Consider the following 24,355-nt stretch of genomic DNA (forward strand, 5'->3'; position numbering starts at 1 on the left):
CACCCGCCACCGCGCCCGGCTAATTTTTTGTATTTTTAGTAGAGAGGCGGGCGGATCACAAGGTCAGGAGATCGAGACCACAGTAATCTTGACTTTTAAGCTTTTCTTTTTTTTTTTTTTTTTTTTTTTAAAGATGGGGCTTTGCTCTTGTCAACCAGCTGGAGGCCAGTGGAGCAATTTTGGCTCACTGCAACCTCTGCCTCCCAGGTTCAAGTGATTCTCCTGCCTCAGCCTCCCAAGTAGCTGGGATTACAGGTGCTGGCCACCATGCCCGGCTAATTTTTGTCTTTTTTTTAGTAGAGATGGGTTTCACCATGTTTGGCCAGGCTGGTCTCAAACTCCTGACCTCCGGTTTAAGTTTTATTATTTAAGAAATGCATTGCTCTTTCTCTTAAGCACGCCACTGAAGATCCTGGTGTCACCATGGGCCACCGCCCCATCCGTTGTTACCGGTATTGTAAGAACAAGCCGTACCCAAAGCCTCGCTTCTGCCGAGGTGTCCTTGATACCAACATTCTCATCTTTGACCTGGGGTGGAAGAAGGCAAAAGTGGATGAGTTTCCACTCTGTGGCCACATGGTGTCAGGTGAATATGGGCAGCACTCCCCTGACGACCTGGAGGCTGCCTGAATTTGTGCCAATACATACACGGTAGAAAGTTGTGGCAAAGACGGCTTTCATATCCGAGTGCAGCTCCACCCCTTCCACGTCATCCGCATCAACAAGATGTTGTCCTGTGCTGGGGCTGACAGGCTCCCCACAGGTATGCAAAGTGCCTTTGGAAAGCCCCAGGGCACTGTGGCCAGGGGTCACATTGGCCAAGTTATTTGCAGAACAAGGAGCATGCGAATGAGGCCCTGCACTGGGCCAAGTTCAAGTTCCCTGGCGGACAGAAGATCCACATCTCAAAGAAGTGAGAGCTTCATCAAGTTCAATGCGGATGAATTTGAAGACACGGTGACTGAGAAGTGGCTCATCCCAGATGGATGGTGGGTCAAGTACGTCCCTAGTTGTGGTCCTCTGGGCAAGTGGCAGGCCCTGCACTCATGAGGGCTTCCACTGTGCTGCCCCCTCTTAATACTCACCAATAAATCCTACTTCCTGTCCACCTTAAGTTTTTTTTTAAACAATGCATTTAGTAATGTTACAGCTGCCATCGGTGGTGATTCCTCTGGTGGATCTGATCAAAGTAAATCTGGAAAAGATTCACCATTCTAGGTGGCATTTAAAACATGCATGAATAGGCCAGGGGTGGTGGCTCATGCCTGTAATCCCAGCACTTTGGGAGACTGAGGTGGGCGAATCACCTGAGGTCAGGAGTTCAAGACCAGCCTGACCAACATGATGAAACCCTGTCTCTACTGAAAATACAAAAATTAGCTGGGCATGGTGGCGTTTGCCTGTAATCTCAGCTACTCAGGAGGGTGAGGCAGGAAAATCGCATGAACACGGGAGGCAGAGTTTGCAGTGAGCTTAGATCATGCCACTACACCCCAGCCTGGGTGATAGCAGGCATGCACCACCATGCCTGGCTAATTTTGGTATTTTTAGTAGAGACGGAGATTCACCATGGTGGCCAGGCTGGTCTCAAACTCCTGACCTCAGGTGATCTGCCCACCTCAGCCTCCCAAAGTGCTGGGATTACAGGTGTGAGCTGTGGCACCTGCCCTATGTTTTGGTTATTAATGCCTTGTCAGATAGGTAGTTTGCAGATAATTTCTCCCCTTCTATGGGTTGTCCCCTCACTTTGTTGATGTTTTCCTTTGGGGTGCAGGAGCTTTGTAACTTAATGTGATCCCATTTGTCCATTTTTGCTTTGCTTGCCTGTGCTTTTGAGGTATTACTCAGGAAATCTTTGCCCGGACCAATGTCCTGAAGACTTCTCCCAATATTTTCTTGTAGTAGTTTCATAGTTTGAGGTCTTAGTTTTAAGTGTTTAATCCATTTTGATTTGATTTTTGTATATGGTGAGCAAGAAGTCTAGTTTCATTCTTTTACATATGGATATCCAGTTTTCCCAGCACCATTTATTGAAGAGATTGTCCTTTCCCCAGTGTATGTTCTTGATAACATTGTTATAACGAGTCCACTGTACTGTGTGGATTTGTTTCTGGGTTCTCTATTCTGTCCTAGTGGTCTATGCATCTGTTTTTTGCCAGTACCATGCTATTCAATTACTATAGCTCTGTAGTCTAATTTGAAGTCAGGTAATGTGATTCCTCCAGTTTTGTTCTTTTTGCTCATGATGGCTTTGGCTATTCTGGGTCTTTTGTGGCTTCATATAAATTTTAGGATTATTTTTTCTATCTCTGTGAAGAATGTCATTGGTATCTAATAGGGATTGTGTTGAATCTATAGATTGCTTTGGGTAGTATGGACATTTAAAAAATATTGATTCTTCCAATCCATGAATATGGAATATTCTTCCATTTATTGGTGTCCTCTTCAATTTCTTTCATCAGTATTTTATTATTTTCATTATTAGAGGTCTTTAACCTTTTTGGTTAATTCCTAGGTATTTTATTTTATTTGCAGCCATTGTAAATAGGATTACTTTCTTGATTTTTCAGATTTTTGCTGTTGGCATATAGAAATGCTACTGATGTTTGTATGTTTATTTTTTATCATCCAATTTTACTGAATTTGTTTTTCAGTTCTAATAGTTTTTTGGGGGGAGCAAGTCATTACATTTTTCAAATATAAGATTATATCATCTGCAAACAAGAATAATTTAACTTCTTTCTTTTCAATTTGAATGCCCTTTGTTTCTTTCTCTTCTCTGATTTCTTTCTCTTCTCTGATTTCTCTAGCTAGGACTTCCAGTACTATGCTGAATAACAGTGGTGAAAGTGGGCATCCTTCTCTTGTTCCAGGTCTTAGAGGAAAGGCTTTCAGTTTTCCCCCATTGAGTATGATACTGGCTGTGGGTCTGTCATATGTGGTTTTTATTATGTTGAAGTATGTTCCTTCTATACGCAGTTTCTTGAGAGTTTTTTTTTTTTTTTAAATCACAAAATACATTGATTTTCCCATCTCAGCCTCCTGAGTAGGTGGGACTACAGGGACACACCACCACACTTGGTTAATTTTTTATTTTTAGTGGAGGTGGAGTCTTGCTATATTGGCCAGACTGGTTTCAAACTGTTGGCTTCAACTGATTCTCTCACCTTGGCCCCCCAACGTGCTGGGATTACAGGCATGAGACACTCACTGTGCCTGACCAAGATGTTGAATATTATCAAATGTTTTTTCAGCATCTAGTGAAGTAGTTGTATCGTTTCTGTCCTTCGTTTTGTTGATATGATGTATGTATTACATTGATTGCTTTGCATATGCTGAGCCATTCTTGTATCCCTGGGATAAATCCCACTTGGTCATGATAAATGATCTTTTTCAATGTGTTGTTGCATTTGGCTTACTAGTATGTTGTTGAGGATTTTTGCATCAACATTTATCAAGAATATTGGCCTGTAGCTTCCCCTTCCTTTCCCTTCCCTTCCCTTCCCTTCCCTTCCCTTCCCTTCCCTTCCCTTCCCTCCCCTCCCCTCCCCTCCCCTCCCCTCCCCTCCCTTCCTTTCTTTCCCTTTCTTTCTTTCTTTCTTTCATTTTTTGGATGTGTGTCTGGTTTTGGTATCAAGGTAATACTGGCTTTGTAGAATGAATTTAGAAGTATTCCCTCCTCCTCTATATTTTTGAACAGTTTGAGTCGGATTGGTATTAGTTCTTTTTTAAATGTTTGGTAAAATTCAAGGGTGAAGCCATTGGGTCCCAGGCCTTCCTTTGTGGGGAGACTTTTTATTGTGGCTTTGATCGCATTATCTGTTACCAATCTATTCAGGTTTTCGATTTCTTCATGATTCAATCTTGGTAGCTTGTATGTGTCTAGGAATTTCTCCATTTCTTCTAAATTTTCCAATTTACTGGCATATAGTTGCTCAAAGTAGTCTCTATTGATCCTTTGAATTTCTGCGTTGTCAGTTGTCATGTCTCATTTTTCATCTCTGATTTTATTCATTTGGGTCTTCTCTCTCAGGAAGTCTGGCTAAAGGTTTGCCAATTTTGTTTATCTTTTTAAAAACCAAGTTTTCATTTCATTGATCTTTTGTATTGTTTTTTCATTTCCATTTTATTTGTTTTTACTCTGATCTTTATTATTTCTTTCCTTCTAGCAATTGTGGGGTTTTTTTTCTTGTTTTTCAGTTCCTTAAGATGCATCTTAGGTTGTTTATTTAAAGTTTTTCTACTTTATCGATGTAGGTGTTTATTGCTATAAACTTTTCTCTTACTATTGCTTTTGCTGTATTCCATAAGTTTTGGTATGTTGTGTTTTCATTTTCATTTCTTTCAAGAAATGTTTAAATTTCTATCTTAATTTTTTCATTGACCCACTGGTCATTCAGAAGCATAGTATTGAATTTCCATGTGTTTGCATAGTTTCTAAAGTTCCTCTTATTTTTTATTTCTAGTTTAATTCCATTGTGGTGAGAAAAGATACTAAATAGATTTCCTTTTTTTTTTCACTTTTTTTTTTTTCATTTTGAGACACAGTCTTGCTGTGTTGCCCAGGCTGGAGTGCAGTGGCGTTATCTCGGTTCACTGCAAGCTCCGCCTCCCAGGTTCACACCATTCTCCTGCTTCAGCCTCCCGAGTAGCTGGGACTACAGGCACCCACCACTGTGCCCGGCTAATTTTTTGTATTTTTAGTAGAGACAGGGTTTCACCATGTGAGCCAGGATGGTCTCGATCTCCTGACCTTGTGTTCCACCTGTGTTGGCCTCCCAAAGTGCTAGGATTACAGGCGTGAGCCACCGCGCCTGGCTTTTTTTCACTTTTTAAAGACTTGGTTTTTTTGGCCTAAGATATGTTCTCTCCTTGAGAATGCTCCATTTACTTAGAATGTGTATTCTGCAGCTATTGCATGAAATGCTCTGTAAATATCTATTAGGTCCATTTGGTCTGTAGTGCATATTAAGTCTGACTTTTTTGTTGTTGATTTTCTGTCTTGATGATCTATCCAGTGCTAAAAGTGGAGTCTTGAAGTCTCTAGCTATTATTGTATTGAGGGCTATCTCCCTCTTAAGCTCTGATAATACTTGCTTTATATATCTGGGTGCTCTAGTATTGGGTGCATATATATTTGTAATTGTTATAGTCTCTTGATGAATAGACCCTTTGTCATTATATAATGAACTTCTTTGTAGTTTTTATAGCTTTTGTCTTGAAATCTATTTGGTATGATGTAGTATAGTTACTCTGGCTCTTTTTTGGCTGCCATTTGCATGAAATATCCTTTCCCTATTTTCAATCTATGTGTGTCTTTATAGGTGAAGTGTGTTTCTTGTAGGCAACAGGTTGTTGGGTCTTTTTTTTTTTAATCTATTCTGCCACTCTGTGTCTTTTGATTGGAGAGTTTAGTCCATTTACATTCAATATTATTATTGAAAAGTAAGCACTTAACTACTTCAATGGTGATACTTGTTTCCTGGTGGTTTTGTAGTTCCTTCCCTTCCTTCCTTCCTTCCTTTTTGTGAAGGTGATTTTCTCTGGTGATATGTTTTAATTTCTTGCTTTTTATTTTTTGTGTATCTGTTTTAGGTTTTTTTTTTATTTGAAGTTACCACAAAGCTTGTAAATATCATCTTATAATTTATTATTTTAAACTGATGAAAACGTAACACTGTGAAAACAAATAAGCAAAGAGAAAACTAATAAAAATTCTACACTTTACCTTCATCTCCCCACTTTTTAACATTTTGGTTTTTTCTTTTTATATCTTATTATATTGTCTATGTCTTGAAAAACTTGTTATTTTTTGATAGGTTCATGTTTTAGTCTTTCTACTCAAGGTATGAATAGTTTACACACCACAATTACAGTGTTATCATATTCTATGTTTATGTGTGTACTTACTATTACCAATGAGGGTTTTTTTTTAACCTTCAGATGATTTCTTATTGCTTATTAATGTCCTTTTCTTTCAGATTGAAGACCTCCCTTTAGCATTTCTTGTAGGACAGGTTTATTGTTGATGAAGTACCTCAGCTTTTGTTTCTCTGGGAAAGTATTTCTCCTTCATGTTTAAAGGATTTTTTCACTGGATATACTATTCTAGGAAAACAGTTGGGTTTATTGCGGTAGTTGTTGCTGTTGTTGTTGTTTTTCTGCTCTTTAAATATGTTATGTCACTCTCTCCTGGCCTGCAAGGTTTCCACTGAGAAGTCTGATGCCAGATGTATTGGAGCTCCTTTGTATGTTATTTGTTTCTTTTTTCTTGCCATTTTTAGTATTTCTTCTTTATCCTTGACCTTTAGGAGTTTAATTGTTAAATGTCTTGAGGCAGTCTTATTTGGGTTAAATCTACTTGGTGTTCTATAACCTTCTTGTACTTGAATATTGATATTTTTCTCTAGGTTACGAAAGTTCTCAGTTATTGGCTGGGCGTGGTGACTCACATTTGTAATTCTAGCACTTTAGGAAGGTGGATCACCTGAGGTCAGGAGTTTGAGACCAGCCTGACCAACATGGAGAGACCCCATCTCTACTAAAAATACAAAATTAGCCCAGCAAGGTGGTGCACGCCTGTAATCCAAGCTACTTGGGAGGCTGAGGCAGGAGAATCACTTGAACCCAGGACGCAGAGGTTGTGGTGAGCAGAGATTGTGCCATTGCACTCCAGCCTAGGCAACAAGAGTGAAACTCCATCTCAAAAAAAAAAAGAAAAAGAAAAGTATCTGTTATTACCCCTTTGAGTACACTTTCTACCATGATCTCTCTTTTTATCTCCTCTTTAAGGGCTGTAACTTTTAGGTTTGCCCGTTTGAGGCTGTTTTCTAAATCTGGTGGGCATGCTTCACCATTTTTTTCTTTTTTCTTTTGTCTCTTCTGATTGTGTATTTTCAAATAGCTTGTCTTCAAACTCACTAATTCTTTCTTCTACTTGATCAATTCTGCTGTTGAGAAACTCTGATGCATTCTTTGGGATGTCGATTAAATTTTTCAGCTCCAGAATTTCTGCTTGATTCTCTTTATTTCAATCTCTCTGTTAAATTCATCTGAGAGGATTCTGAATTCCTTCTCTGTGTTATCTAGAATTTCATTGAGCTTCCTCAAAACAGCTGTTTTGAATTCTGTGTCTGAAAGATCATATATCTCTGTCAGTCTGGGATTGGCCACTGGTGCCTTATTTAGTTAGTTTGGTAAGGTCACATTTTCCTGGATGGTCTTAACGTTTGTGGATGATCGTTAGTATTTGAGCATTGAAAGTTTAGATAGTCATTTTTAAATTATTTTGTAATTAATTAATTAATTTTTTTTTTTTTTTTTTTTTTTTTTTTTTGAGACAGGGTCTCGCTCTGTCACCCAGGCTGGAGTGCAGTGACGAGATTGCAGCTCAATGCACCCTTGACTTTCTGGGCTCCAGCAGTCCACCCACCTGAGCCTCCCAAGTAGCTAGGACCACACGCATGTGCCACCACACCTGGCTAATTTTTGCATTTTTGGTAGAGACAGGGTTTCACTTCTTGCCCAGTCTGGTCTTGAACTCCTGAGCTCAAGCAGTCCACCCACCTTGGCCTCACAAAATCCTGGGATTATAGGCATGAGCCACCATGCCCGGCCTGGTTAGATATTTATTACAATTTTTGCAGTCTGGCTTATTTGTTTCTGTCCTTCTTGGGAAGGCTTTCGAAGTATTCAAAGGGAATTGAGTGTTGTGATCTAAGATTTTGGTGACTGCAGCTGTATCTGCATTAGGGTGCACCCCAAGCTCAATGATGCTGTGACTCTTGCAGACTTGTAGAGGTACTACCCCAGTGGTCTTGGGTAAGATCTGGGAGAATTCCCTAGATTACCTGGCAGAGACTCTTGTTCTCTTTCCTTGCCTTCCCCTAACCAGAGTCTCTCTCTCTCTCCATGTTGAGCTGACTAGACCTTGGGGAAGGGTGACATAGGAACCCCTGTGGCCACGACCACTGGGACTGCACTGGGTCAGACCTAAAGCTAGCACAACACTGGGTCTCACCCAAGGCCTGTGGCAACCACTGCCTGGTTACCGTTGTTTCCTCACAGCCCACAGGCTCTACTGTCAGGAGGTTGTGAATCCAGCCAGGCTTACTGTCTTCCTTTCAGGGAAGTGCATTCCCCTTGTTTCCAAGTATGTCCAGAGATGTCATCCCATCTGGGAGTCAGGGCCTGGGGTTGGAAAACTTAGGAATCTATCTGGTGCTCTATTCTATTGCTGACCTGGCACCCATGCCACAAGACAAAGTCCTTCCACTCTTCTCTCTCCTTTCCTCAAACAGAAGGAACCTCTTCCTATGGCCACCACCATCCCAGGCCCGCAGCGAGTATGACTTGGCTACTGCCAGTGTTCACTCAAGCCCTGAGAGTTCTTCAGCCAGCTTCTGGTGATTGCTGCCAGGCTGGGTCTCTTCTTTGAGGGCAAAGGGCTCCTTCTCACCTAGAGCAAGTCCAAAAATGCCATACAGGAGCCAAGGCCTGGAATCAGGGACCCCAGGAGCCCACCTGGTACTCTATCTCACTGTGACCAAGTCCCCTTTACTCTTCCCTCTCCTTTCGTCAAGCAGAGGGAGCCTCTCCCCATGGCCATTGCAGCTGGGAATGCACTGGGTCACACCTGAGGCCAGCACGGCACTGGGTCTCACCCAAGGCCCACAGTGGGTAGGGCCTGGCAACCACTGATGTTTATTCAAGGCCCAGGCCCTCTTTAGTCAGCAGGTGATGAATTCTGCCAGGACCAGGTTTTTCCCTTCAAGGTGGCGGGTTCCGTTCCAGCCCAGGGTGTGTTCAGAAATGTCATCTGGGAGCTAGGGCCTAAATGGGGGCCTCAGGACTCTGGTGCCCTATTCTACTGTGGCTGAGCTGGTATCCAAGCTGCAAGATACAGTCCTCTTTACTATCCCCTGTCCTTTCTTCAAGCAGAAGAAAAAAGTCTTGGCCAGCTATGGTGGCCCATACCTGTAATCCCAGCACTTTGGGCCATCAAGGCTGGAGGACTGCGTTAGCCCAGGAGTTTGAGAGCAGCCTGGACAACATAGTGAGACCCCTGTCTCTACAGAGAAAAACAAATTAGCCAGGCATCGTGGGGCATGTCTGTAGTCCCAGCTCCTTGGGAGGCTGGTATGAGAGGATCACTTGAGCCTGGGAGGTCAAGCGTGCAGTGAGCCATGACTGCATCACTGCATTCCAGTTTGGGTGACAAACCAAGAGCCTGTCTCAAAAAAAAAAAAAAAGAAAAAAGAAAAAAAAGAAAAGAGTCTCTCCCACAGCTACACTACCCCAGCTGCACTACCTGGGGTGCTGCGCCCTCAGCCACCCCATCTGATGTCTCATTATGTCATGTGCACCCCAAGTTCACTGGCTCTGAGCCCAACAAAGCACAGCACCAGAGTTGCTAAGAAATTGCAGTCCTTGTGGCCTGGACTGCCTTCTAAGTTTAGTGCCCTAGGACAGGAGGACACTTTGGCCCACGGTGACAAGGCTTGCTGGAGTTCAGGTTCTGACAGCTAGGACGGATCATTCCCTTCTGGCTAGGGCTGGTCTAAATGCTGCCTCCAAGGGTACCTGCTGAATGTTGCCCTGTGTTGCTTTCCGGTGTTACAGGGAAGCACTGAGTTCCAAGGCAAAGTCTCACAATCACGGCACTCTCCTTCCCCAGATCACACAGATTCTCTCTCGTCATGAGGCTGCTGCTACTACTGGGGAGATGGGGGAAAAGTGGCATCAGCTGTTCAAGACTGTCTTTCCTTCCCTCTTCAGTGCCTCTTTCCTTGATGTGATGTTACAAACCAGTACTGTGATCACTCATCTGATCTTTGTGTCTTATGAAGGTGCTTTCTTGTGCAGATAGTTGTTCCATTTGGTGTTCCTGCAGGGCAGAGGATTGGGGCGATGCTTGCTGGAGGGTTCTAGTCAGACATCTGCCCTGCCTCGTCCTCTAAAAGCTCACTTTTGAAAAAGTGGTACAGACCAAAATCCACCTGCCTATGGAAAAGGAGGAACTAGGTGGTAAGGAAACAGGTGCTCAAAGTGGTGATTACCTTTTTGTGAAATAGAGAGAATGCATATAGGTATTTTCAGTATATAATCGTATAGAAAAGTTGCCCATTTAGGGGGTGTAGAGTTCTACACATTTTTTTTTTTTTTTTTTTTTGAGATGGAGTCTTGCTGTGTCGCCCAGGCTGGAGTACAGTGGTTCAATCTCAGCTCACTGCAACCTCTGCCTCCCAGGTTCAAGCGAATCTCCTGCCTCAGCCTCCTGAGTAACTGGGAGTACAGGCACGCACCATCACACCTGGCTAATTTTTGTATTTTTAGTAAAGGCGGAGTTTCGCCATGTTGGCCAAACTGGTCTCAAACTCCTGACCTCAGGTGATCTACCCGCCTTGGCCTCCCAAAATTCTGGAATTACAGGCGTGAACCAATGCGCCCGGCCAGTTCTACAAACTTTTTGTAGAAAAAATTTGACACGTACGTCCAGATTCATGTAACCACTACTACAGTAAGGATACATAACAATTCCAACATTCTAAAAACTCATTCATATTATTATTCCTTTATAGTTATACCTTCCACTCACCCCCTTACCACTGATTACTTCTCCACACTATATGCCATATAAATGGACTTATATGGTTTATAACCCTTTGATAAGTTTGCTCACAATGTTGTGTAACCATGATCACTATCCATTTCCAAAACTTTTGATCATCTCAAATAGAAACTCTGCGCCTATTAAACAATTACTCCCCACTCCCCACTCCACAAGCCCCTGGTAACTCTAACTCTACTTTTTGTCTTTATGAATTTGCCTACTAGCATTTTTTCTTATTGTTTTGTTTTGTTTTTTGAAACAGGGTCCTGCTCTGTCGCTCAGGCTGGAGTGCAGTGGCATGATCTTGGCTCACTGCAACCTCCGCCTACTGGTTTCAAGTGATTCTCAAGCCTCAGTCTCCTGAGTAGCTGAGACTACAGGCGTGAGATAATTTTTGTATTTTCAGTAGAGATGGGGTCTCGCCATATTGGCCAGGCTGGTCTCGAACTCCTGGCCTCAAGTGATCCACCTGCCTCAGCCTCCCAAAATGCTAGGATTACAGGCATGAGCCAGTGCGCCCAACATTGTAGCTTTTAATGACTGAATATGTATTAATATTTTATAAACTACTTGATTCAATTTGCAAATTTTTTTGAGGGTTTTGGCATCTAATTTCATGAGGGATATTTATATTTTCTAATTTCTCTTCAAATATTCTCTTTGAAACATGGATTAATTTAGAAGTCTGTTGTTTAATTTATAAGTGTTCAGGGATGCTCCTATTACGTTTGTCTTATTGATTTCTGGTCTACTTTTGTTATGGTCAGAGACCATGCTTGGCATGATTTCACTTCATTTAAGTTTGCTAAGGCTTGTTTTATGACCCAGGATATGGTCTATCTTGGTGAATGGTTCTGTGTGCACTTGAAATAATGTATAGTCTGCTGTTTACAGGTATCAAAGTTCAATTAGACACAGTTGGCTAGTGGTGCTGTTTAATTCTCCTCTTCTTTGCTGATTTTCTTTTTCTTTTTTTTCTTTCTTTTTTTTTTTTTTTTTTTGAGACGGAGTCTCCCTCTGTCGCCCAGACTAGAGTGCAGTGGCGCGATCTCGGCTCACTGCAAGCTCCGCGTCCCGGGTTCACGCCATTCTCCTGCCTCAGCCTCCCGAGTAGCTGGGACTACAGGTGCCCGCCACCATGCCCGGCTAATTTTCTGTATTTTTAGTAGAGACGGGGTTTCACCGTGTTAGCCAGGATGGTCTCGATCTCCTGACCTTGTGATCCGCCCATCTCGGCCTCCCAAAGTGCTGGGATTACAGGCGTGAGCCACCATGCCCAGCCTTCTTTGCTGATTTTCTATCTAATAGTTCTACCAATGATTGAGAGAGGAGTATTGAAGTCTCCAAATATAATTTTGGGCTGTCTATTTGCTTTCAGAATTTTGAAGCTGTGGTGTAAGGCGCAAACATATTTAGGATCGTTATGTCTCCTTGGTGAATCAACTATTTTATCATGATGTATGATCCTTTTTTGTCCCTAATGATTTTCATTGCTCTGGAATTTGCTGTGTATGATATTAACATAGCCACACCAGCTGTTTTGATTAATATTTCCATGGTATATCTTTTCTTTTTTTTTTTTTTTTTTTTTTTTTTGAGATGGAGTCTTGTTCTGTCACCTGGGCTGGAGTGCAGTGGCGTGATCTCAGCTCACTGCAACCTCCACCTCTCAGATTCAAGTGATTCTCCTGCCTCTGCCTTCTGAGTAACTAGGACTACAGACAACACCACTACACCTGACTAATTTTTGTGTTTCTGGTAGAGATGGGGTTTCACCATGTTGGCCAGGCTGGTGTCAAACTCCTGACCTCAAGCAATCCACCCGCCTTGGCCTCCCAAAGTGCTGGGATTACAGGCGTGAGCCACTCTGCCCAGCCTCTATTCTTTACTTTTAACCTACATATATCATGTTTAAAGCAAGTTTTGACTGGGTATGGTGGCTAATGCTTGTAATTCCAGTGCTTTGGAAGGCTGAGGTGGGAGGATTGCTTGAGGCCAGGAATTTGAGACTAGCCTGGGCAACTTGGTGAGCCCCTGTCTCTATAAACAAAACAAAACAAAACAAAACAAAAAACTAGTCAGACGTAATGGTACATGCCTGTAGTCTTAGCTACATGGGAAGCTGAGGCAGGAGGATTGCCTGAGTCCAGGAGCTGGGAGCTGCAGTGAGCTATGATCATTCCATTGCACTCCAGTCTGGGCAACAGAGCAAAACCTTGTATCTAATAAATAAATAAATAAATAAATGCAAAACATTTTTTAAAAAATGAAAAAAATTTTAAAAAATAAAAGAAGTTTCTTGTAAATAGCATATGGCTGGGCGCTGCTTTTATCCATTCTGACAATGTCTGTCTTTTAAGATTTAGGTTTAGTCCATTTATGTTTAATGTAATTCTTTATGTGTTTGGATATATGTCTATCTTCTTCTTCTTCTTCTCCTTCTCCTTCTCCTTCTCCTTCTCCTTCTCCTTCTCCTTCTTCTTCTTCTTCTTTTGAGACAGAGTCTTGCTCTGTCACCCAGGCTGGAGTGCAGTGGCACAATCTCGACTCACAGCAACCTCCGCCTCCCAGCCTCAAGCAATTTTTGTGCCTCAGCCTCCCAAGTAGTGGGGATTACAGGCGTGTACCACCACGCCCAGCTAATTTTTCCATTTTTGGTAGAGATAGGGTTTCACCGTGTTGACCAGGCTGATCTCAAACTCCTGGCCTCAAGTGATTCACCCACCTCAGCTTCCCGAAGCTTTGGGATTACAGGTGTGAGCCACTGGGCCCAGCTCCATCTTATTACTTTTTATTTTGCTCCATTTTTTATCCTTCTGCTTACCACTTTCTGCCTCCTTTTTGGTTATTTAAATGAGTTTTAGTATTCTGTTTTAACTCATATGTTGGTTTTGAATATATCTCTTTGAGTAGTTTTTTAAATGGTGACTCTAGGGATTACAATATACTTAATTTTTCACAGAATGAACATATTACCACTTCAAGTGGAATGTAGAAAACTTACAGCTGGATAGGTATTTTTTACCTTCCCATCTCTACATTATAGATGTTTTCTATTACATTAAATGCATTGTAAACTCCACTAGTGTTATAATTTTTGCTTTCTTTCTTTCTTTTCTTTCTTTCTTTTGTTTTTTTTTGAGACAGAGTTTCGCTCTTGTTGCCTAGGCTGGATGCAATGGCTCAATCTTGGGTCACTGCAACCTCCCCCTCCTGGGTTCAAGTGCTTCTCCTATCTCAGCCTCCCGAGTAGCTGGGATTACAGGTGTGCGCCACCACATCTGGCTAATTTTTGTATTTTTAGTAGAGACGGGGTTTCTCCATGTTGATCAGGCTGGTCTTGAACTCCCAACCTCAAGTGATCCGCCTGCCTCGGCCTCTGAAAGTGCTGGGATTATAGGTGTGAGCCACCACGCCCGGCCTAATTTTTGCTTTCAACCATCAAAAGTATTTTTAAAAACAATAATGGATAGGTCCACTAGACAGGGATCATCAAGAAAATACAAGACTTCAACAATGGTTTAAACAAGCTAGACCAAATAGACATCTATAGAAAACTCCACCTAACAATATCAAAATACACATTCTTCTCAAGTGCACTTGGAACACTCTTTAGTATAAACCATATGCTAGAGCATAAGACAAACCTCAATGATTCTTTTTTTCAGTAAGTCTTTGTACTCCTAAACCCTCAATAAATTTAAAAGAATTGAAATTATAAAGAGTATGTGTTCTGACCAGAATGGAATGAAATTAGAAATCAACAACAGAAATTTGAGAAATTCACAAACATCTGGACATTACACAACACACTTCTAAATAACCAATGAGTCAAATAAGAAATCACAAGGGAGGCCAGGTGTGACGACTCATGCCTGTAATCCCAACACTTTGGGAGGCTGAGGCGGGCCGATCATGAGGTCAGGAGATTGAGACCATCCTTGGCTAACACGGTGAAACCCCGTCTCTACTAAAAATAAAAAATAAAAATAAAAAAAAAATTATCCAGGCGTGGTGGTGGGTGCCTATAATCCCAGCTACTCACGAGGGTGAGGCAGGAGAATGGCGTGAACCCAGGAGGTGGAGCTTGCAGTGAGCCGAGAGAGCGCCACTGCACTCCAGTCGGTGACAGAGCGAGACTCCAACGAAAAAAAAAAAAAAAGGAAAGAAAGAAATCACAAGGGAAATTAGAAAGTACACAGGAAATTAGAAGAAATCACGACGTGAAATTAGAAAATTAGAGAAATTTGAGATGGTTAAAATGAAGATACAACATAAGAATGACCTCTAAAAAGTAAGGAATCAAAGCATACCACTACAGAAAGTCATCTAATCATAAAGGAAGACAGCAAGAGGGGAAGAAAGGAACAAAGGATCTATAAAACAACTAGAAAACAATTTTTTTTATTTTTGAGACACAGTCTTACTGTCACCCAGGCTGGTGGAGTGCAGTGGCACAATCTTGGCTCACTGCAACCTCTGCCTCCCGGGTTCAAGCAATCCTCGTGCCTCAGCCTCCCAGGTAGCTGGGACCACAGGTGTGCACCACCTCGTGGGACTAATTTTTGTATTTTTAGTAAAGACGGAATTTCACCATGTTGGCCAGGCTGGTCTTGAACTCGTGGCCTCAAGTGATCCGCCCACCTCAGCCTCCCAAAATGCTGGAATTACAGGCATGATGGGATTACAGGCATGAGCCACTGTGCCCAGCCGGAAAACTTTTTTTTTTGAGATGGAGTTTCACTCTTGTTGCCCAGGCTGGAGTGCAATGGTGCGATCTTGGCTTACGACAACCTCCGCCCACCGGGTTCAAGCGATTCTCCTACCTCAGCCTCCTGAGTAGCTGGGATTACAGGCATGTGCCACCACGCCTGGCTAATTTTGTATTTTTAGTAGAGACTGGGTTTCTTCATGTTGGTCAGGCTGGTCTTGAACTCCTAACCTCAGGTGATCCGCCTGCCTCGGCCTTCCAAAGTGCTGGGATTACAGGTGTGAGCTACTGCGCCTGGCCCGGAAAACAATTTTTTAAATGACAGTGGTAATCTTTACCTATCAATAATTACCTTGAATATCGGTGGACTTAAAAAGAATGATCTCAAATCAATAGCCTGGGAAAAAAAGAGCAAACCGTGCCTAAGGCAAGTGGAAGGAAGGACATAAAGGTCAAAGCTGAAATTAGTGAAATAGAAACTAGAAAGACAATAGAGACCTCAACAACAACAAACAAAAGTGAGCAAAAGGCTTGACTAGACATTTTTCTAAAGATGATACACAAATGTATAAAAAGCATAAGAAAAGATACTCAGGCTGGGTGCGGTGGCTCATGCCTGTAATTCCAGCATTTTGGGAGGCCAAGATCACTTGAGGTCAGGAGCTCAAGACCAGCCTGGCCAACGTGGCAAAACCCCGTCTTTATTAAAAATCCAAAAATTGGAATTTGCACCAAAGCAGCAGCTGCATTCCCACAGTTCTTTCTTCACCTTCATGATGTTTCACTTGGTCAAAAACCACACTAAGTCATCTGCAAGTTCGAAGCATTCAGCAAACAATGGCAATGCAGAGCCACCAGAAAAGTACACCTGATTTTCATGACAAATACGGTAATGCTATATTAACTAGTGGAGCCACTTTCTGCATTGCTATATGGACATATGTAGCAACACAAATCGGAATAGAATGGAACTTGTCCTCTGTTGGCAGAGTCACCCAAAGGAATGGAGAGATCAGTAATCATCCCAGCTGGTATGATAATGAATTGTTTAAAAAACAGCTCATAATTGATGCCAAGTTAAAACACTGTGACCCATTAAGATATGGCATTATTGAAGAAATAAAGTATATTTGAAACCTTCAAAAAAAAAAAAATTAGCCGGGCATGGTGGCAGACACCTGTAATCCCAGTTACTTGGGAGGCAGAGGCACGAGAATAGCTTGAACTCAGGAGGCAGAGGTTTCAGTGAGCCAGGATCGCAACACTGTACTCCAGCCTGAGTGACAGAGTGAGACTGTGTCTCAAAACAAAACCAACACCAAAAACAAAACAAAACAAAACAAAAAAGATGCTCAACATTCCTAATCATCATTAGAGAAATGCAAATGAAAATCACAAGGCAACATTATCTTACACCCATTAGGATGTCTACTGTCAAAAAAGCAGAAACACAAGTGTTAAAGAGGATGTACAGAAATTGGAGCCTTTGTGCAATGCAAGGTGTAGCTACTACCGAAAACAATTTGATGGGTTCTCAAAAGAATAAAAAAAGAATTGCCATATTCACTTCTGGACATACATCCAAAAGAATTGAGAACAGGGTCTTTAAGAGATATTTACACATCCATATTTATAGCAGTATTATTCATAATAGCCAACATGCAGAAGTAGCCTAAATGTCTATCAACAAACGAGGGGATAAACAAAATGTGGTGTATACAAATAATGGAATGTTACTCAGCCTTAAAAAGGAAAGGAATTCTGTTACATGATGTAACATGGAAGAACCTTGAGGACATCATGCTAAGTGGAATAAGCCAGTCGCAAAAATGCAAATACTGTATGCTTCCACTTATATGAGGTATCTAAAGTAGTCAAATTCACAGAAACAGCAAATCAAATGGTTGTCACTAGAAACTAGGGGGAGGAGAAAATGGAGAGCTATTGTTTCATGGGTATAGATGTTCAGTTTTAAAAGATAAAAAGTTGGGCCAAGTGGTGGCTCACGCCTATAATTCCAGCACTTTGGGAGGCCGAGGTGGGAGAATTGCTTGAAGCCAGGAGTTCAAGAACAGCTTAAGCAACAAAGCAAGACTCTCTCCAAAAAAAAAAAAAATTAACCCAGTTCAGTGGTGCACATCTGTAGTCCCCAGCTACCTGGGAGGCTGAGGCAGGAGGATTGATTGAGCACAAGAGTTCGAAGTTGCAGTGACCTATAATCGCACCACTGCATTCCAGCCCGGGTGACAGTGAGATCATGTCTCAAAATAGTAAATAAATAAATAGAAATAAAAGATGAAAACGTCCTGGAAATAGATTGCACAACAACATAAGGCTACTGCATTGCACACTTAAAAATGGTTAAGTTGGGCCGGGCACGGTGGCTCATGCCTGTAATCCCAGCACTTCGGGAGGTCGAGGTGGGCTGATCCTGAGGTCAGGAGAGCAAGACCATCCTGGCTAACACAGTGAAACCCCGACTCTACTAAAAAATACAAAAAAAAAAAAAAAAAAATTAGTTGGGCGTGGTGGCAGGCACCTGTAGTCCCAGCTACTCGGGAGGCTGAGGCAGGAGAATGGCATGAACTCTGGAGGCAAGCTTGCAGTGAGCCAAGATCACGCCACTGCACTCCAGCCTGGGTGACAGACTCCATCTCAAAAAAAAAAAAAAAGGTTAAGTTGGGCTGGGTGCGGTGGCTCACGCCTGTAATCCCAGTACTTTGGGAGGCCGAGGCGGGCAGATCACAAGGTCAGGAGTTCGAGACCAGCCTGCCAACATAGTGAAACCCTGTCTCTAATAAAAATACAAAAAATAAGCCAGGCATGGTGGTGGGCGCCTGTAATCCCAGCTACTCAGGAGGCTGAGGCAGGAGAATTGCTTGAACCCGGGAGGCAGAGGTTGCAGTGAGCCAAGATTGTGCCATTGCACTCCAGCCTGGGCCAAAATGTGAGACTCCATGTCAAAACAAAACAAAAAAAAACAAAACAAAAACTTGACTTGCAAGGATGCCTTCTTTCTTCACTTTTATTTAAACTGTACTGGATGTTCTAGCCCAGGCAATTAGGCAAGAAATGCAAACAAAAGGCATCGAAATAGGAATAGAATAAATAAAACTATATTCTAGATGACATGATCTTATATATAGAAAACCCTAATGAAACTTCAAAAAAAAAAAAAGATCTAAACTATCAGTGATAATAAATGAGTTCAAGGAGATTGTACGATACAAGGTCAATTAAAAAAATGAGTTGTCTACTTACACACAAGCAATGAACAATTCAAATAAAATTAAGTAACCAATTCCATTTATAATATTATCAAAAATAATAAAATAATTATGAATAAATTTAATCCAAAAGTGTAAGACTTGTAGACTGGAAACTACACAACACTGTTGAAAGAAAGAAGAGCTAAATCAATGGAAAGACATACGGTGTTCATTAATTGGATGTAAACATGTCTACACAAAAACTTGTATACAGGCCAGGCATGGTGGCTCACGCCTGTAATCCCAGCACTTTGGGAGTTTTCGATGGGAAGATCACTTGAGTCCAGGAGTTTGAGACCAGCCTGGGCAACAGAGCGAGACCCCCATCTCTACAAAAAAGAAAAAACAAAAACAAAAGAAAACTTATACACGAATGTTTATGGCAGTACTATTTTTATTAGTAAAAGGTAGAAATAGTCCAAATTTCCATCTACTGAAGATGGATTTTTTAAAATGTGGTATTGCTGGGCACAGACACACATGTCTGTAGTCCCAGCTACTGGGGAGGTTGAGGCAGGAGGGTCCCTTGAGCCTGAGAGTTTGAAGCTGCAGTTTGAAGCTGCAGTGACGCTCTTTGATCCATGCAGGAGCTGTGATCAGGCCTGTGAAGAGCCACTATACTCCAGCCTGGGGGACATAGTGAGATCTCTGTCTCAAAGAAAAATGTGGTATAGCCATACAATAGAGCATTACTTTTGCATAAAAAAATAATGAAGTACCAATGCATACTACAACATGAATCAGTCTTGAAAACATTCTTCTAAATGAAAGGAGCCCATCACAAAACCTCATATATAATTTCATTTATATGAAATATCCAGAGTAGACAAACTCAAAGACACGGAAAGTAGATTAGTGATTGCCAAGGGCTTGGCGGAGGGAAAATCTGGGAGGGCATGTGACTGGCAACGTGAATGGAGTCTCTCATTGCGGTGATAGAGGTATTTTGGAATTAGATTTTGGGGATGGCTGTAAAACACTGCAAATTTACTTTAAAAAATCACTGAATGAGGCCGGGCGCGGTGGCTCAAGCCTGTAATCCCAGCACTTTGGGAGGCCGAGACGGGCGGATCACAAGGTCAGGAGATCGAGACCATCCTGGCTAACACGGCGAAACCCCGTCTCTACTAAAAACACAAAAAACTAGCCGGGCGAGGTGGCGGCGCCTGTGGTCCCAGCTACTCGGGAGGCTGAGGCAGGAGAATAGCGGGAACCCGGGAGGCGGAGCTTGCAGTGAGCTGAGATCTGGCCACTGCACTCCAGCCTGGGCGACAGAGCGAGACTCCGTCTCAAAAAAAAAAAAAAAAAAAAAAAAAAAAAAAAAAAATCACTGAATGAAATTAAATGCTATGGAGATTGTAGATATTTTCATTTTGGCCAGGCAATCTACCTGATTTAGGTTCAAACCACAAGTTCCCACCCCTGCATTCTGCAGTCTGTGGTTCCAAAGCCAGTTCAGTGTCCAAAGTCTTCACAGGACTATTCAGTTCTGTCCCACTTGTGCGCCACCCAGTGGCCAGTTGTGTCTGTGGGTGATGGTCTCTCAGTTCAGCTCTCGGTCTCTGGTGTGTTGAACAGGACCAGATCTATGTGGGAGCAGCTCAAGAATGAGCCCTGGGGTTCATAAACAACTTAGTGGGTTTGCTTCACTGATTAACTCTGTCTCAGCAATTACCCTGTTGCTTTCATTTGCTGAGGCTTCTCTCTTTCGTCTTCCAAGCAGAAAACTGAGGCTTTCGTTATCTGGCTCTGCCATGCATTTCTACATCTGAAACCAAGCAGTGGGAGGACTGAATTGGAAGAGAAGCAACATGGGCTGTTTCTGCCCTTTTGGGACCACAGCTCTGTCAACTGGAGAAGGTTCCCGCCTGCGTCTTGGCTTCTGGGGCTCCTCTTGGGGCTGGTGCCAGTGCCACTGTGGGACTGCTTGGGGGCTGAGGTATGAGAGAATAGGGAAAAGAAACATGGGGAGGAACGAACTTCTGGATTCCCTTGGGATGTTAGGAGACCCTTTTCCTGTTACTTGAGCCAGAAATAGAGGCATCTTCTGGAGCTCTTTCTAGCTACACCCTGGTGCCCATGGCCAGGTTAGTCAGGGGATACCATAGGGGAAACATGGTTATCTCACCACCGATTGGGTGTTACTTCCGGTTCTGGTCTTCCTGGGAAGGCTGCCTGCAACTATTTCGTTTTCAGTGCCTTGCAATAGCTGCTCCATGCATTCCGTGCTGTCTCCTGGCTGCACTCCATGCAGGACGCCTGTCTCCTCCACAGTGTGCGCTCACTCAGGTCATTGCTCAGTTTTATTTTTTTTTTTTATTTTTTTTTTTTTTTGAGACGGAGTCTCACTGTGTCTCCCAGGCTGGAGTGCAGTGGCGCGATCTTGGCTCACTGCAAGCTCCGCCCCCCCGGGTTCACGCCATTCTCCCGCCTCAGCCTCCCAAGTAGCTGGGACTACAGGCGCCCGCTACCGCGCCCGGCTAGTTTTTTTTGTATTTTTAGTAGAGACGGGGTTTCACCATGTTAGCCAGGATAGTGCTCAGTTTTATTGTTGGCATTTGTTTGCTTTAATTTTTCAGACTGGCTTCCTAGAGGTCACTTCTTATCTGCATAGTTTGTCAGTCAAACATCAGTTAAAGCCAATACGGTTTCCACCATCTGCTGCTGGCTCTACGCGCAGTGGGGAGGAGGCACGCCCCGGGCCATTTGCAGTGGTGTTCTGGCTTTTACTTCCTAACACTGGCACCGGCACAGACACAGGCTGTGTGCCCTGGGCATATGGACATGGCTTGGGCTTGCTCTAATCTCTGGAGCCATGAGCCTTCAGTCCATTTGGGTAGTGTGAAGAGTTTACCAAGCTCCCTTTGGCTCTCCCATCTCCTGGAGCTCCCTCTTACATCCCTGACTAGTCTGTAGGCCATTTGGTTATCTCCAAAGGCCCAGAGCCTCAGGCTAGGAGTCAGCGGCCTTTCTTCCTCCTGGTCATTGATATCACCACCTTAACTAGCCATGCTGCAAATCAAAACCTTCCTCAATCTTGCATCCGGCCCCTGCAGCGAGGTGGCGGGGGATCTTATTTCCACAGGCTGCCCTGCTGGGGGCTGCTGTGTGTGTTACCAGCAGCTGGGGTAGATGGGGGTAGCAGCCTGGGCAAAGATGCCATGGACACAGGCTGGTCTTCTCCAAGGCTCACTTTAATTCTTTTTTTTTTTTTTTCTTTTGAGACAGGGTCTGCCTCACTCTGTTGCCCAGGTTGGAGCGCAGTGGTGTGATCACAGCTCACTGCAGACTCAATCTCCTGGGCTCAAATGATTCTCCTGCCTTAGCCTCCCATGTAGCTGGGACCACAGGTGTGTACCACCATGCCTTTTTTTATTTTTTATTTTTTTGTAGAGACGGGGATCTCACTACTTTGCCCAGGTTGTTCTTGAACTCCTGAGCTCAAGTGGTCCTCCTGCTTCGGCCTCCCAAATTGCTGGGGTTACAGGCATGAGCCACCGCGCCCAGCGAGCTTTCATTCTTAAACACATCCCCATTTGTGCTGTGCCTTTGGTCAAATTACAGAATGCTCAATGGTTTGTCCAGCTATATAGTTACATTTTGGAAAGATTTGTTGACCTCCGCACTTCATCATGCTAGAAGTGGGAACTTCGATTACTCTTTAAAGAATCTGAAGATGGCCGGGCGCGGTGGCTCAAGCCTGTAATCCCAGCACTTTGGGAGGCCGAGATGGGCGGATCACGAGGTCAGGAGATCGAGACCATCCTGGCTAACACGGTGAAACCCCGTCTCTACTAAGAAATACAAAAAATAGCCGGGCGAGGTGGCAGCGCCTGTAGTCCCAGCTACTCGGGAGGCTGAGGCCGGAGAATGGCGTGAACCCGGGAGGCGGAGCTTGCAGTGAGCTGAGATCCGGCCACTGCACTCCAGCCTGGGTGACAGCGCGAGACTCCATCTCAAAAAAAAAAAAAAAAAAAGAATCTGAAGATGAAGGGAAGACCGATGCATGATTTGAGAGAACGGCAAGACTGAGAAAGGTTTCTGTAGCATGGTGCGTGCATGTGTGTGTGCGTGTGTGTTGGGGGAGGCAAAGAGTTCTGACAAGAGGAAGAGACTGAGAGAGCAGGCTCATCTCCACAACATGCTGCTGCCACCCAATCATAGGGTCTCTTGCAGCAGTTTTAGTCCTGATCTCACAGTGCTCTCTTGGACAAACCTCACGCCCTGACTACTGTCCCCTTAATTGGGGTCCCTCCTCAGAGCTTTCCTAAGCCACCCAATGTCTGACAATTAATCAGCAGATATTTACTGACTGCCTCTGCCGTGTCAGGTGCTGTGCTAGGCACAGGTCCACGTTCGCCATCCGTCTCCAACTTCATCTCTCTCACCAGAGCTTAACCTCAACTCAGTGAGAATTCTCACCATTCTCTGATCATACCAGGCTCTTCTTACAGGCGCGTCTCTTTACCCAAAATGCCCGCTCACCCCCCTGCCCTTTCCCCTTTCTCCCTCTGGAAAGCTCCTTCCATGTCTTTCAAACCCCAGTGCAGCCATCACCACCTTTGGGAAATCTTTGCAGATGCCCTACAATCACCCAGTCTCTCTGAGCAATCGCTGTATCCCATTCATACATATAGACACACACACATATTTTATATATATATTTATACATATATAAATATATATACATATATACACACATATATTTTTATATATATACACACACACATATATATATATTTCTTTAGATGGAGTCTCCCTCTGTTGCCCAGGCTGGAGTGCACTGGCGTAATCACGGCTCACTGCAACCTCTGCCTCCCAGGTTCAAGCGATTCTCCTGCCTCAGCCTCCTGAGTAGTTGGGACTACCGGCGCCCACCAACACGCCCAGCTAATTTTTGTATTTTTAGTAGAGACAAGGTTTCACCATGTTGGTCAGGCTGGTCTCGAACTCCTGATCTCAGGTGATCCACCCGCCTCAGCCTCTCAAAGTACTGGGATTACAGGCGTGAGCTACCACGCCCGGCCTCGCATTCATATTTCTAACATTGATTCTTATCACATTATATGCTGATGCTTTTGTTTTGTTTGTTTGAGACAAGGTCTCACTTTGTCGCCCAGGCTGGAGTGCAGTGGTATGATCATGGCTCACTGCAGACTTGACGTCCTGGGCTCAGGACCCTCAGCCTCCCGAGTAGCTGGGACTACAGGTGCATGCTACCACACTTGGCTAATTTTTTGTATTTTTAGTAGAGATGGGGTTTCGTTGTGTTGCTCAGGCTGGTTTTGAACTCCTGGACTCAAGCCATCTGCCTGCCTAGGCCTCTCAAAGTGCTGGGATTACAGCCTTGAGGCACCGTGCCTGGCCTCTGATGCACTTCTTTTTTTTGTTGAGACAGAGTCTAGCTCTGTCACCCGGCTGGAGTGCAGTGACTCGATCTCAGCTCACCACAACCTCCACCCTCCCGGGTTCAAGCGATTCTCTTGCCTCAGCCTCCTGAGTAGCTGGGAATACAGGCGTGCACCACCACGCCCGGCTAATTTTTGTAATTTTAGTAGAGATGAGGTTTCACCATGTTGGTCAGACTGGGCTCGAGCTCCTGACCTTGTGATCCGCCCACCTCGGCCTCCCAAAGTGTTGGGATTACAGGCCTGAGCCACCGTGACTGGCCGCTGATGCACTTCTTATAGCCCCTGGTAAACCATAAGCTTTTCAAGGACTGAAGGTTTATTGTTGTTTAACTATCTTCCGGCGCAGTGGCTG

General features: G+C 43.6%; 2 pseudogenes; both read left to right on the plus strand.

The window, feature by feature from the left end:
• The first annotated feature begins 423 nt into the window (after positions 1-423).
• Positions 424-1,050, plus strand: LOC112605091 (annotated as a pseudogene).
• Positions 1,051-16,112: 15,062 nt separating this feature from the next.
• On the plus strand, positions 16,113-16,342 carry LOC112605345 (annotated as a pseudogene).
• Positions 16,343-24,355: the final 8,013 nt, after the last annotated feature.

This window comes from Theropithecus gelada, chromosome 13 (genome assembly GCF_003255815.1).
Source record: "Theropithecus gelada isolate Dixy chromosome 13, Tgel_1.0, whole genome shotgun sequence".
Classification (NCBI taxonomy): Eukaryota; Metazoa; Chordata; class Mammalia; order Primates; family Cercopithecidae; genus Theropithecus; species Theropithecus gelada.